This window comes from Macrobrachium rosenbergii, chromosome 42 (genome assembly GCF_040412425.1).
Source record: "Macrobrachium rosenbergii isolate ZJJX-2024 chromosome 42, ASM4041242v1, whole genome shotgun sequence".
Taxonomy (NCBI): domain Eukaryota; kingdom Metazoa; phylum Arthropoda; class Malacostraca; order Decapoda; family Palaemonidae; genus Macrobrachium; species Macrobrachium rosenbergii.
This window is the reverse complement of record NC_089782.1, coordinates 33,606,033-33,618,576: the sequence shown is the minus strand read 5'-3', so window position 1 is coordinate 33,618,576 and position 12,544 is coordinate 33,606,033. Positions and strand designations below refer to the sequence as shown.

The following is a 12,544-nucleotide window of genomic DNA, read 5'->3' as shown; positions in this document are numbered from 1 at the left end:
TTATGATAACTAAAATAGTTCACACAGAATAACAATTTTAGTTTTGTTGATTTAAATTGACACAGAGGAAAGTTTTCATTACAATCCAGTTTTTTATTTCATCAGCATTTACTCTTTCTGAGGCTGAGTGGGATTTCAGCAGGACATCTTTATTAAAACATTTGTTCAGGACCAAGCCAAAAGTATACAGTATTTCACATCTAGGCTAGTCTTAGTAATAAGCTGTAGGTCCCGTTGCTAGGTAACCAATTGATTCTTAGCCACATAAAGTTGGTCTAATCCTTCGGGCCAGCCCTAGGAGAGCTGTTAATCAGCTCAGTGGTCTGGTTAAACTAAGATATACTTTTTACTTAGTAATACAGGGTTAAGTGTAGGATGTTTGGGGCTTAGTCATACGTATTTGTGTTATTTTTAATACCTTTTAAGTAAAGAGATCTTAATTTTCCATGATGTAACTAACTTGTTTCCCATCATTTCAGATTACCCAGGTGGAAACAAAATGAAAATAACTTATAAGAAACAAGTCAAGATGAAACTAACATCGAAGAAACAAAATCCTATTAAAAAAAGCAAAATGTCAAACATTACTTAGGACATCGGAAGAGTCAACGATTTGAATTGTTTTGTAAATCTTGAAGAAATGTGTAGATTTTAAGTCTGTATTCAGTATGGGGTATAAGTCAGTTTTCAAAAGAAAGCATTAGCAGATTAACATAACCTTTCAAGCAATGTTTTAGTATCAGGTAGTTCAAGGTATTCAGGAATTCTTATTTTTGATATGTGATGTCTGGTAGTTCATTGCTCAGTGTTCTGTAATTCAGTCATTATCTGTATCCAGTGTTTTGACTTAGAATCATATTATTGGCCAACATTCTTCTTATTATGAGACATGACGTCACACCTGGTAAATAGGTAACAGTTCATTACTTACAAGGAATAGTCATGGATAGATAAGTGATGCAGACCATACTAGATATTATGTACCAAAAAAAGAGGTATTTATGGCAAAATGATTGGTGTTTCTTGATGGTTTTTCTCTGTTTCTGTAAGATATTGTTGAACTTGCTTTCTTTAAGGTAGGAACTTGGGAGTTAAGCTTCTCTTAGACTCCTCAAAAGTTACTGAATTGTTTCCAAATTGATTTAGAATGAACCTCATAATAGATTCTAGGCCTTGCATCACTTGTACTAGGCATTACATAGAAACACCTTTCAAGTTCACAGCACAGCTTAGCAACTGCAGAATTGAACACGCATGGCACTGCAGAACCAGTTTTGGACTCTAGCATTTGCAGCAGAAAGCTTGGGTACTTCATATAGTAACGAAGTCCACATACCCTTTGGAAACCCTGTACGCCAAGCTTTGAAGAGCTCGCTCTCTCTCTCTGAATAGACCAAGTGTTCCAGCTGGCTGCCTGGTGTCGTAAGGATAAAGAATAAACTAAGGAGTAAATTTAGTGTATATAATGACAACATGGAACTTCAAAGAATATATGTATTGATCAGATATGTTTTGCACTAGAGGAATGAGGGGAAACTAGTAAAATTTGTGTAGCCTAAGCAACGAGAGTGACGTCATGGGTATCCTTGTACTTGCAAAATCCTGCAGGATAAATCGAAGAAATAAAGGCCATTAAATAAATAGACAGTCTTTTTATTTAAATTTCAAAAACTAATATCAAGCAGGGACAGATGGTTCCTTACAATAAATAAATTTTTTTTTTAATGCTTTGGACCCAGCATTGAAATACTCCGAGGAGGGATAATGCCCTCAGCACAGGTTACTATACCTAGCAAATCACAATCAGCTTGAAAGCTGACTCAAAAAGCTGGTTATTAAGCCGACAGCCTGATTGCCAAGATGGGGAAAATCCTTACAGACTTCCCTAGTGGCCTCCTAAATGAATTCCTGTTTATTTTATTTCAAATGGCAAGTCACTCTCTAGTCCTTGCTACAACAAGAGCAATTAATTACACCAAGACACACACACAGTCTCCACAACAGCAGACAAAGAACATAAACGCCTCATAAATCGTCTTACGGACCCATGACACCATTCAATGTAAGTGATTGAGTCGCGTAAATGGTCAGAGACGTGCAAAGCTACTATCCTCCTGTCCCGTTCTTCCTTCCCCAGCGGGGCAGCAGGTCGGACTAACGTCAACCTTCGCCGTACACGTGGACCACCAGGCCACTTTAGGCTCTGTGTGATAACACCTTACAAAGTCATCCCATTGCCAGTAATCAGGGAGGAATGCCCAACAACTATAGGAACATTCCTTCAGGTGTTTTGGAGTTTGGACTTTATCTCAGAAGTGTCAGCTTTCAGTTTTTAACAGTGTGTGAAAGAAGCATTTTTCTGTTTATCAGAATGGGGCTATAAAAATTAATGTTTTATGTTCATAAGAAACACAGAAGTCGATGAAAATGCAGTTTTAGATTGCGCACTAGGCTAAAGACACTTAAAAACTGTGCCTTTGTACTACCATTATGACACAACAACCACTGCTACGTTCCTGACAATTGAGTAGTAATTAGGAAAAATCTTCCTGGAATATTTTTAATTTTGACATTCAAATCTCAAGACCTGTCTTTATAAAATAATACTTAACTGATGACAAGCCACAAGCTTCCCTTAACTTTAACTCTTTTTGAGTCAGAATATAGAGATTTATTCTTTACGTTTCATCCCATTTTTTTTCAATAATCTAATTCTTAAACTCTCTCTCATGAACTGGCACTCCAGGCATCAAGCTCTCCTGTTCTGAAACACTTTTTGGGTAAAAACCCTCGCAAAATGACACACTTACCGAGTACGAAACTCTCATAAACTGACACCGAGTACAAACTTCTCTCCCTAACTGACACACTTTCTGGGCACCAAACTCTCCCAAAAAGAACAATTTAGGAACACAAACTTACATGATCAAAAGTTCCACCATACTCTACCTTTTAGAATCATAACCTAGACATGAATAAGACTTCTGTCCATCAAAATTTAACAAAAAATTGAGAGAACTCACCATTAAACACAACCTCTTATTAAAACTTCCCAAAACAAAACTACTAGTATCAACGATACTTATAACTGACAAACTTTAATCTTTAACTTCTCTTATTACAAAGCATCATAATCAAAGACCTAATTACATGACACCTTTGATCTTAAACTAGGATAACTTCAATAGAAATTATGAGTACCACTTAGAAATTCTGAGTACCATTAGTGGTAATGATACTATATGTATTATAAACTTCAAAATTTTCTGAAACTCAGATGATTAAACTTGGAAAACACCTACACAAATCCACATACATCTTACAAGACAAACCAAACAATGTAAAAACCAAATAAATCCATAACCTGCATTCTGATCCCCCGCTGAAATAAAGTTACCCAAGATTAGGTATATTACCTGTAAAATCTAACACCAGTCCATTTAATTCTAAGTTACCATGAGTCAGTAAGGCCTGTCGAGACAACTTTCTAGCACTGGAAAAGCAATACCAGTTTTATACCCAAATATCTAGAAAGAACAAAAATCGAATCTCAAATCATGTACAGCGTACTCCGAGCCAAGTAAATCCTCAAAACAGCACCACCTTTACGTAACCACATGATATAAAGGACATGTACAGTATTCCTATAAGCCAAAACCAAGTCCAGCTAATCACTTGAACCTTTCCTTTCCACCAAACCTTTAGAAAAAACCAGCAAATACCTACAACCTGTAATTCATCCAAATTTGACCAAGCTTTTTGTGGGTTTTATTGGCAACAAGTTAAACCTTTAGTTATAAAAGTGTCCTAAAAATCAAGACAATGTCCTCACCCCCATTAAATGAAAAGCAAAATCACTGTTCTAAGAATCAGCATTCAACAATCTGGATATTTCACAGAACCACTAGGCTCCCATCATGCCTTCTAATATGGTGTCTGGTGATAGTACAATATTCTTTTCACTACATAAAAGAATTCAGTATTACTTATTAACTTACTAGACGTGTCAAACACCCATACAAAATCCTCATACATACATTCATTTCTAGACACCCAATTTTATTAGTGTTACAAATTTTTAAGGTTTCTCACACATCCTCTAAAAAATGGCCTTTACGGTATTTTTCCCTTCATGTCAAGTACACGAATGGGTGTTAGCCTAACATGAAAAGGCATTTAAGTCCCAGGCAGGTACCCCCTTTTGAAATGACTGGGATGTGCCTGAAATATAATTAAAAGTTTTGTTGTGCTTGACAAAAGGATAGCTTTTCACTTTCTAAATTTTCTGAAACACTTAACTTATACCTTTTAAGACATCTGATGGAATATAGATCATATTAAACACATAAAAATAATCTGTGAAACAGATTCGAGTAAGCTACCATTACAAAAATTCAGTATGTGATATAGCTAATTAAATGCAATTGCAACATCAGCAAAATGACAAATTTTGCAAAAGAAAACAAGCTTTCAAATTTGAGTAAATTATGCTCTGCAAGTTCAAATTGACAAAATTGGCCAGGAAACACCAATTTAAAGAACAGAATCTAATACATAAGTGACTTCGAAAGTGAAATGTGACAACTCACAATAAAAATTTCCAGTGTGACAGTTTTTAAAAATAATTATGGAATTTGAAGTCATTCATATCAAGTATTTATACACAACTATATAAAAGTATTTTTAGTTAATATATAAAAATCTCTGGAACGCATATCAAATTACCCTGTTTACAAATATTTACAATCACAATTCATCCTACCAACAGACCTCTAAGGTATGAATTCTGTCCGCTATATTATAAAATGGCTAAAACATCTGACAATATATGAAACATAACCACTTTAGTCTTTGGCTTAGCATTTCCCATTTTCTACACGACGAAACAAAAGAAAATTTCTTTAACAAGATGTTAGAGAAAATTCTTCATGAAATTTTCAAAGTAAAACAAACACAAAATGATGAAATGTATGAAAACTGTAGTACTTATTATTCACAAAAAATTGAACCAGGGATTTTCTTTGGCCATTATAAATTGATTTGATACAAAATTCTGGCAGTTAAATCTACAGGCTCACCACCTTAGATCATGACACTACATATCAAGTGAGCATTTGCTCCAGTACAAATACAGCCATAAACTAAGGCTTGTCTTAGTAGTAACCTTACCACAGACTCCTTGGACTACCTACAAGTAAAAGGCATTTTTTTTTACATTTGAGTGTCTAACATCTTCAACCATGAAAGAGAAAATGGAAATATACCTGGGAAACCACAAAGGAATTGTTTGAGGAGTTTTTCCCACTGGCAATCAGCTGTCAACTTAGAAAACAGCTCATTGAACTGGCTTCATAGCTGACTATGACTGCCTGGGTACAATACCTTCTGCTGAGGACACTCCCTCCTTGAGGTACTGCAATGCTGACTCCAAGAGGGTCCTTTATTTCAACTTCCCAATTTTCTATAGTGTATAAAAATGAGGGCTTCTGTACTTCAGCTTATGTCATTTAATAATGAGCAATAATTCATCAAGCTTTCTTCAAACTATCCAAGTTTACAGATTACAATTTAAAGACACTGCTCTGGTTCTCACTTTGTCCTCAGTATTAAAAACAAAAGCCATACATTCTCAAGAACTATGACAAGATGAAACTCAACTCAAATCAGGGCACAAAACAATAATTACTCAGAATTTATGACACGAAAATCGTACAGTTCACTTAAGAATATACGGTGACGAATACAAATAATTTTATACCTAAAGATTTACCAAAATGTTACACCTTGAAAAATTAAGATCCAAAGCTCTGTGATCATGGAACAACTGGACAGCTGAGAATGTCAAATGTGAGGTTGTTAAGAGTTACAACAAAAGCACCTTAATTGTGTATAGGCTATATAGGGGGCTTCAGGAAGTCTTCAGTAATGTACAACATGATAAATAATTCTTCAGAGAAACACATGGAGACTTCAGCAAAGCACAAAGTGCACAAGGCTACTCCAGGTATGCAAGAGAGGATTCTTCAAAGTGCGTTAACATGTTTTTTGCCCAGACCACTGAGTTAACATTCTTTACCCTCATATGGCTGACTCATAATGTTCTTAGTGATTATACTGAATTTTATTAGATATATTGGAATTTTCTACAAACTTAACATTACACAAAGCTGAAAATGTTAAAGATGTGGACAAATTTTCTTTCAAGGAAGGAGAGAGAGAGAGAGAGAGAGAGAGAGAGAGAGAGAGAGAGAGAGAGAGAGAGAGAGAGAGAGAGAGAGAGAGAGAGAGAGAGAGAGAGACTTCATGCTCAAGTGAGGCCAAGTGTTTAGAACTGCTACTGCAGTGCAAAAAGTGCGCAACTCTTTAGCTCCCCATCTGAGTTGTATATGTACTTGCAAGGTGTTTATAAGCTAAAGCTTGTGCAGTAGACTGAAGAAATGCCCTTAAATGACTAAAGTGTCTAGAAGTTCACAAGGAAAGAAAATACAGTAAAAATGGAAGAGAAGGAGGGTTCCAGAAAGAGACAACTCCTAGATTATTTATACTTATTCAGAAAAACCTATCAAACATTGTTTTTTTGCTAACAAGGCTGCAAAGCATTATCACTACTTGATTACTGCAGATTCTGGCCTATGGAGACAATTTGTATAGTTCTTTTCTTAAGATTCAAAACTTCTCAAACCCTGATAGTAAAGGCTATATGGTATAACTAGGAAGTGACAAATTGTTACTATAATAAAATGGAACTACTTTTGGAGCCATTAGTTTACCTCACTTTTATTCTTGCTTTTCTTTGGCCATAAAACTACTAAAATGAGAACTGAGCCAAGAGCTGAAATACAGAAGTCCTTGACAAAATCAATGTACAATTTGGTGTTACAAGAGTTGTCCCATTACTCAAATTCCAAACTAGAATTTTAAACAATAACAATGTACTGAATCTTGACTTGAATCATATTAATGAAATTTAACAAGAATTGTATGAAACATGTTGACACTCAATGGAAAACAAATATGATTTGGACTTTCAACCTTAAAAAAAAATATCTCCACATATTAAGACACTGTAGCATCACGAAGCACTATTTTCATGGCAAATTCTGTTTAAATTGACATCACGAAATCACTTGAAACATGTAACAAGTTCTCGATTTGTTAACAAGTTTGCAGAAAAGTAATAAACTAAATTCTAAAATATTTCCTATCCAGGAGTGTAAACATGTCAATAACTCAGTCAGTGATATCCTTCCTGTATCAAAAAACTATGTATCATATTTTGACCCATATTGAGCTACCTCATATGCCATAAGTCCTGAAGATGATTTGAACCTGATATGAGAATTACAATGCTGAACGAAACTGACCTCTGTCAAAGGGAACTGTTACGACCAGGCAAACAAACATTGCACAATGCTAGAAAATAAACCCTATGCTAATTTTAACAGCAGAATAAAGGAATATTATCGCTATAACCCTGCACATAGACTAATACATACATTGGTGGCAGTTTTACAAAACAATCCAAATCTGAAGAAATGTTGCTTTTCCACTGCCAACTCTTTTGGTGTTCAATGTAACATTTGATATTCTGCTTCAACAAATAAGACTTTGTTTCTTTGAGATTTAGTTTCATTATGTTTCCACTTGGGTAATCTGAAATGATGAGAACCAAGTTAGTTACATCGCAAAAAATTTATGATAATTTTGCTTAAAAGTTATTAAAACAACGACAAAATGGTATGCCTAGGCCTCAAGCATCCTCTACTTAGGCCCTTATTACTGAGAGGGGCACAGATATGACAGGTAATTTTGGCTTAATGTTGAATGCTTGCTCTATTTCAATATGGACATCCTAAGAAAATCCCACTGTCTCAAAAAGAGTAACCATTACTGGACTCAAAAACTGGATCTTGACGAAAAAGCTGGCAAGAGCTCCTTTGCGTAAATATCAATCAACAAAATTAAAAATGTAATTCTATATCTGTGTGAATTATTACTACTCATTTTACTTGGGCCTGGCAATGTCCTATTTAAGACCACTCCAATAATTCCCCAGACTGTCATCATAATTCCTGGTATGTACTAAAATTTTAGTAAATTCATTCAGTGTTTTCCACTGTTGAATCCTCTGGTTTTCTATGTAATATTTGACATTCTGCTTTTCCAAACAGGACTTTGTTTCTTTGAAGTTAGTTTCATTGTGTTTCTTCTTGGGTAATCTGAAATGATGAGAAACAAGTTAGTTACATCAAGAAGAAGTAAGATTTTTTGCTTAAATGGTAAAACAAAGACAAATAGCCATGACCAGGACTCATTCAGCCTGCATGTAGGCCCCTATTACTAAGAGGGGCATAGATGTGAAATGTACTTTTGGCTCAGTGTTGAATGTCTGTTGTTTTAAAAAGGACATCTTACTGAAATCCCATTCAGTCTCAGAAAGAATAACTGCTAATGAACTCAAAAACTGGATCGTAATTAAAACTTTACTCAGAAACTAGCAGGAACTCTAAGTCAATTTCAATCAACAAAATTAAAAATGTAATTCTGTATCTGTAGAATTATTATCATTATTACTTGGGCCTGGCTATAAACTTCCTAAGACTATTTTTATAATTTCATAATTTCAGTTATAATTCCTAGTACCAACGTTGGATAAAACTCATCGCCTGTTATTATTACCCTCTATGATTTGTCTTATACTCTTTGAGCAGAGTAATCTCTCGTTTGGCTAAATCATATGAAGAATCATATGAAGAGAGGGAACTCTCTCTCTCTCACTCTCTAAACTAAAACAAAACCCTCAATATCAGAGAAATAGCAATAACAGGTTAAAGTAGTCCTGCTGAACTTCGAGAATCCTTGTACATAACAATGCCAAAACTTTCAGTTTATTAATCACAAAAATACTGGCTTCCCTAGTTCATATTCCTAATGCAATAATTTTCATTTGCATTCCTTTCCATCCTTCACAACCATTTGTAATCAAACTATTTTTAGTTTCCCCACACAACCAACATCCTTAATTGTCAACTTTTGGTTCCTTCAACAAAAGAATTTCTATCTCCCTAAAAGGTGCCTACAGTGCAACATGAAAGGTGTCAGGTCTAAGGGTCAGGAAGCAGTTCAACCGCAATCTAAATCATCAGTTATGAAAATCACCCACAAAAGGAGGATGTCTTTTACTATCAATCTGGGGGTGTGCTACATACCAGAAGGTCATCTAGCTTTTTATCTAATGTGGGTTCATGATACTCCCATTGATCAAATCAGAACACTGGTAACATATTGTTCTTTTAGGTCCTACAATGTCAATTTAGGACTGCACTTTTGGAAGCTGAGAAAATGAGTATTTTACTTAAACCTCAATACAATTAAAAAAGTTTTGCAGATTTTAATAACATTTATAATTATAAAGAAAAAATTAAACTACTACAAAAGTCCTTAAACATGTTGCCATCAGTATCTAATCATGGAATTTAAAACCTAATTTTTTTTTATCACTGAAAAGCTGCATCCTAGTGGTCACGAGGACAATTCTGGAATATCCCTGGGACAAGGATCCAAGGGCGGGGGGGAGACAAGACATAAACAGGAACTGTCAATATCTCCAAAATTCTCCCTCCATGAATTACCAAGCACTCTTCCACAAGACTCAACCCACAGGGTACATTTTGTGGCACACTGTAGGCGGTATATAGCAGAGTGTCTGTCCAGTGTTGTTTCTTTTTTATATGTTCCCTTTGGTCTCTCCCAACCTAGCTAACTGTCCAACTCCTTAAACTTTACACTGATCCAAATTACATCTGTAATTTAGGGATATATACTTTGGGTTATCTGGAGCCTGAGAATGTGACTCAGCCATGACAAACTTATCATAATCAATACTCATACCAAAAATTCTGTTATAATATTCTTCTTACCTGAAATTCCAGAGGGCATGAGTCCTCGCCCTGAAAACGGGTGTTAGTCTTGCCTGCTTAAGTCATCTGTTTCGGGTCCACCCCTCATGCTGCAATCATCTCTGCAAAAAGCATTTCAAACTATTATCTTGGTCATGATTTCACGACCAAATCACACAAATTCAACATCTGACTCACTTTCCTTTCTCACGACACAAAACTTTTGCGAATGTGCCACAAAGTTTTTGATATGACACCTTGATTGTGGCTTTAGTTACTGTAGGTATTATGTCACTTTGAATCATGGGCGTTCTATTCCTAGTGCACAATCTTGCTTTAAGATACTGATAAGAGTGAAAGAACAAAATTACAACAAATGGGGAATGACAACACTAACAGGGTCTTACTCTTGCTGTTCAAAAACCATGATTATGTAGAAGAGGCTATGCAGGCTAAGAGGTCCAGGTTCTACACCCCTCCTCAATTCAACAAAGGTCACCACGTCCATGGCAAGGTGACGTTAGGTTAAGATGTACTCATATTGTGGACATTCATTTCTTGTATTCCTCCACGGTTTATCCTGGCCAAAAAACAGAATGAGTGAATTTTATGCTGAGCTGCAATCTTATATATACAACATTACACGTTTCCTTCATTAACTCGGTAAAGATGTGAAGGCAAAAATTGAGACAATTTCCAACGTCAAAATACAAAAGTTCATATGCACTCACACCCTCTCTCGCTCTCTCTTTTTGTCAAGCTTAAGACCCTTTTGTAATGACAGGATATAACTTACATCATTTCAATAATATGCAGAAACAATTTGAATGCCATGAGTGGCTATGAAGAGTACGTAGCCCTATTTACCCTACATTTTGTATTTTTTGGGGGGTCAATTTAGATTGCCATGCCATACTGGAATTCTTAAGTAGAACAACAGTTGACTTATCAGAAATAATTTCAAGTATCAAGGAACGGAGTCCAGGCACAATGGGCTAAGGGCCAGTTTGGTGGCCAACGAGCGCAGCCTTAACATAGGTTACTTTACAAAGTTCCATCAAAGAAAGAAGAGGCTAGAATACCATAATTTAGTGACTCCTTTGTTATATAAGACATTACTTGATGTTGGACTCGCACATTAAAAGACAGTGGAAGGCCCTATGGCCTCCACATTGCCTTAGACATTTAAAAAAAAATAAAGAAAAAACTCGACGGCAACTGAAGCACTATGATTACTGCAAAAAAGAGCTGCATGCACAGGATAGCCTAGTTCATCTCTATATTACCTCTGGGGATCAGCTTCCGACCTAAAAAAAGGAACCTCGGAACGCTATGACCTTGGAAAGCCCACACACACACATATACACGACACTTACCCTTCTTCAACACACCTGAAGGATACCTCTGACAGATCCCTCACTTGATGAATATTCAGACACTTTTTTTCCACAGTTCTTTCACTAAATCTTTAAAGAATCTCGTTCTTGACAAAGAATATCTTTTCAGTAGCTTAAATTTATCACTTTTACATCATTACACAAGTCGTAAGTCTGAGATTTTACAATTTGTAATCCTTTTAGATCGTCCTTTCCATTCCATCAGGAGGATGTTTGAGAATGGCAACGTTCACTATCCATATGGGAAGTAAGTCTTCTTGTCCTTTCTAATGTCACTGTAGTTTTTATTTGTATCAAAATGTATTTAATTTGATACATAATTTCTTCCAAGGTGATATTCAAAGTCAGGGATAAAAGTGTCAGCGAAATATTTAAAGTTATTTAAAATGACTGTTTTGTGTTTGGATTGTTCAGTTAAAGAACACAATGTTTACTATTTACATACGAAGCGATTTTTGTACGAAATTTAAAGTCATATAAAAACAAAGCTTGAGCAAAAAATTCAATTCATACAAAATATAACTGAATAAAATAATATTAAATGGTATAGATACTTTAATTTGAGACAAATAAAAAATTTTATTGCTATTTTAATTCGAAAAAACTGCTAAGATTCGTCTCCAAAGAGGTTCCAACTTTTGTGTATTGCCAGCATTGATGTATTAAAGTTCCTCATATAGATATATGATTTTCATCCATATCTCACATCTGAGAAATAAAAAGATATTATATATGAAATAATTTAAATATTTATAGATTAAATTTATTAAAAGTATATTTTTATATTAAAATAAAATATAAATACAATAGTTTTTCTAATAATGTTTCAATGACGTCATAAGGAAGTCTAGCTATGACGTCGCTTACCGAATACTTTTTGTATTCTTTGGAAGTTTGATTAAAGCAAGCACGTCTTGAATAATAATAATAATAATAATAATAATAATAATAATAATAATAATAATAATGATAATAATAATAATAATAATACTCATGGTAGCATCAGTCTTGAAATGGAGAAACAAATCCACAGTTATGTATGGGTACAAATATATTTGTTAGCTACGAGGCAGACGCAGTATGAGACCAGATTTTTTCTCTATATTTTGACCCATTTTTATCGCTATTTCGGCCTGTAAATCTCTCTCCTATTTGACTCAGATTTCGTTGGTTGGTTTCAGTTAACCTGGCTTTACCCAGCACGGACCCTTGCCCTAGAACGTGCCCCGTAACTGGTCAGGTCGGAAA

At 35.0% G+C, this 12,544-nt stretch overlaps 1 protein-coding gene and 1 long non-coding RNA gene across 4 annotated transcripts in view; one reads left to right on the top strand and one right to left on the bottom strand.

The window, feature by feature from the left end:
* The window catches only part of LOC136828212 (cuticle protein CP1499-like), a 118,256-nt gene extending 116,613 nt beyond the window's left edge, over positions 1 to 1,643 (top strand). For both annotated transcript variants that reach the window (XR_010849959.1, XR_010849958.1), the window contains exon 3: positions 480 to 1,643. The gene's annotated coding sequence lies outside the window, so the exon portion shown is untranslated. The remainder of the gene's footprint in view (positions 1 to 479) is intronic.
* A 4,566-nt stretch (positions 1,644 to 6,209) lies between these two features.
* Positions 6,210 to 11,702, bottom strand: LOC136828214 (uncharacterized). Of its 2 annotated transcripts, none has more exons than XR_010849960.1 (4): positions 11,276 to 11,702; positions 10,297 to 10,479; positions 9,921 to 10,021; positions 6,210 to 8,219 (listed from the first exon to the last, which is right to left on the bottom strand). It is a non-coding gene; the product is annotated as an uncharacterized lncRNA (long non-coding RNA). The 2 variants fall into 2 exon arrangements; XR_010849961.1 differs by having other exon boundaries at positions 10,307 to 10,479.
* Between the last annotated feature and the right edge of the window lie 842 nt (positions 11,703 to 12,544).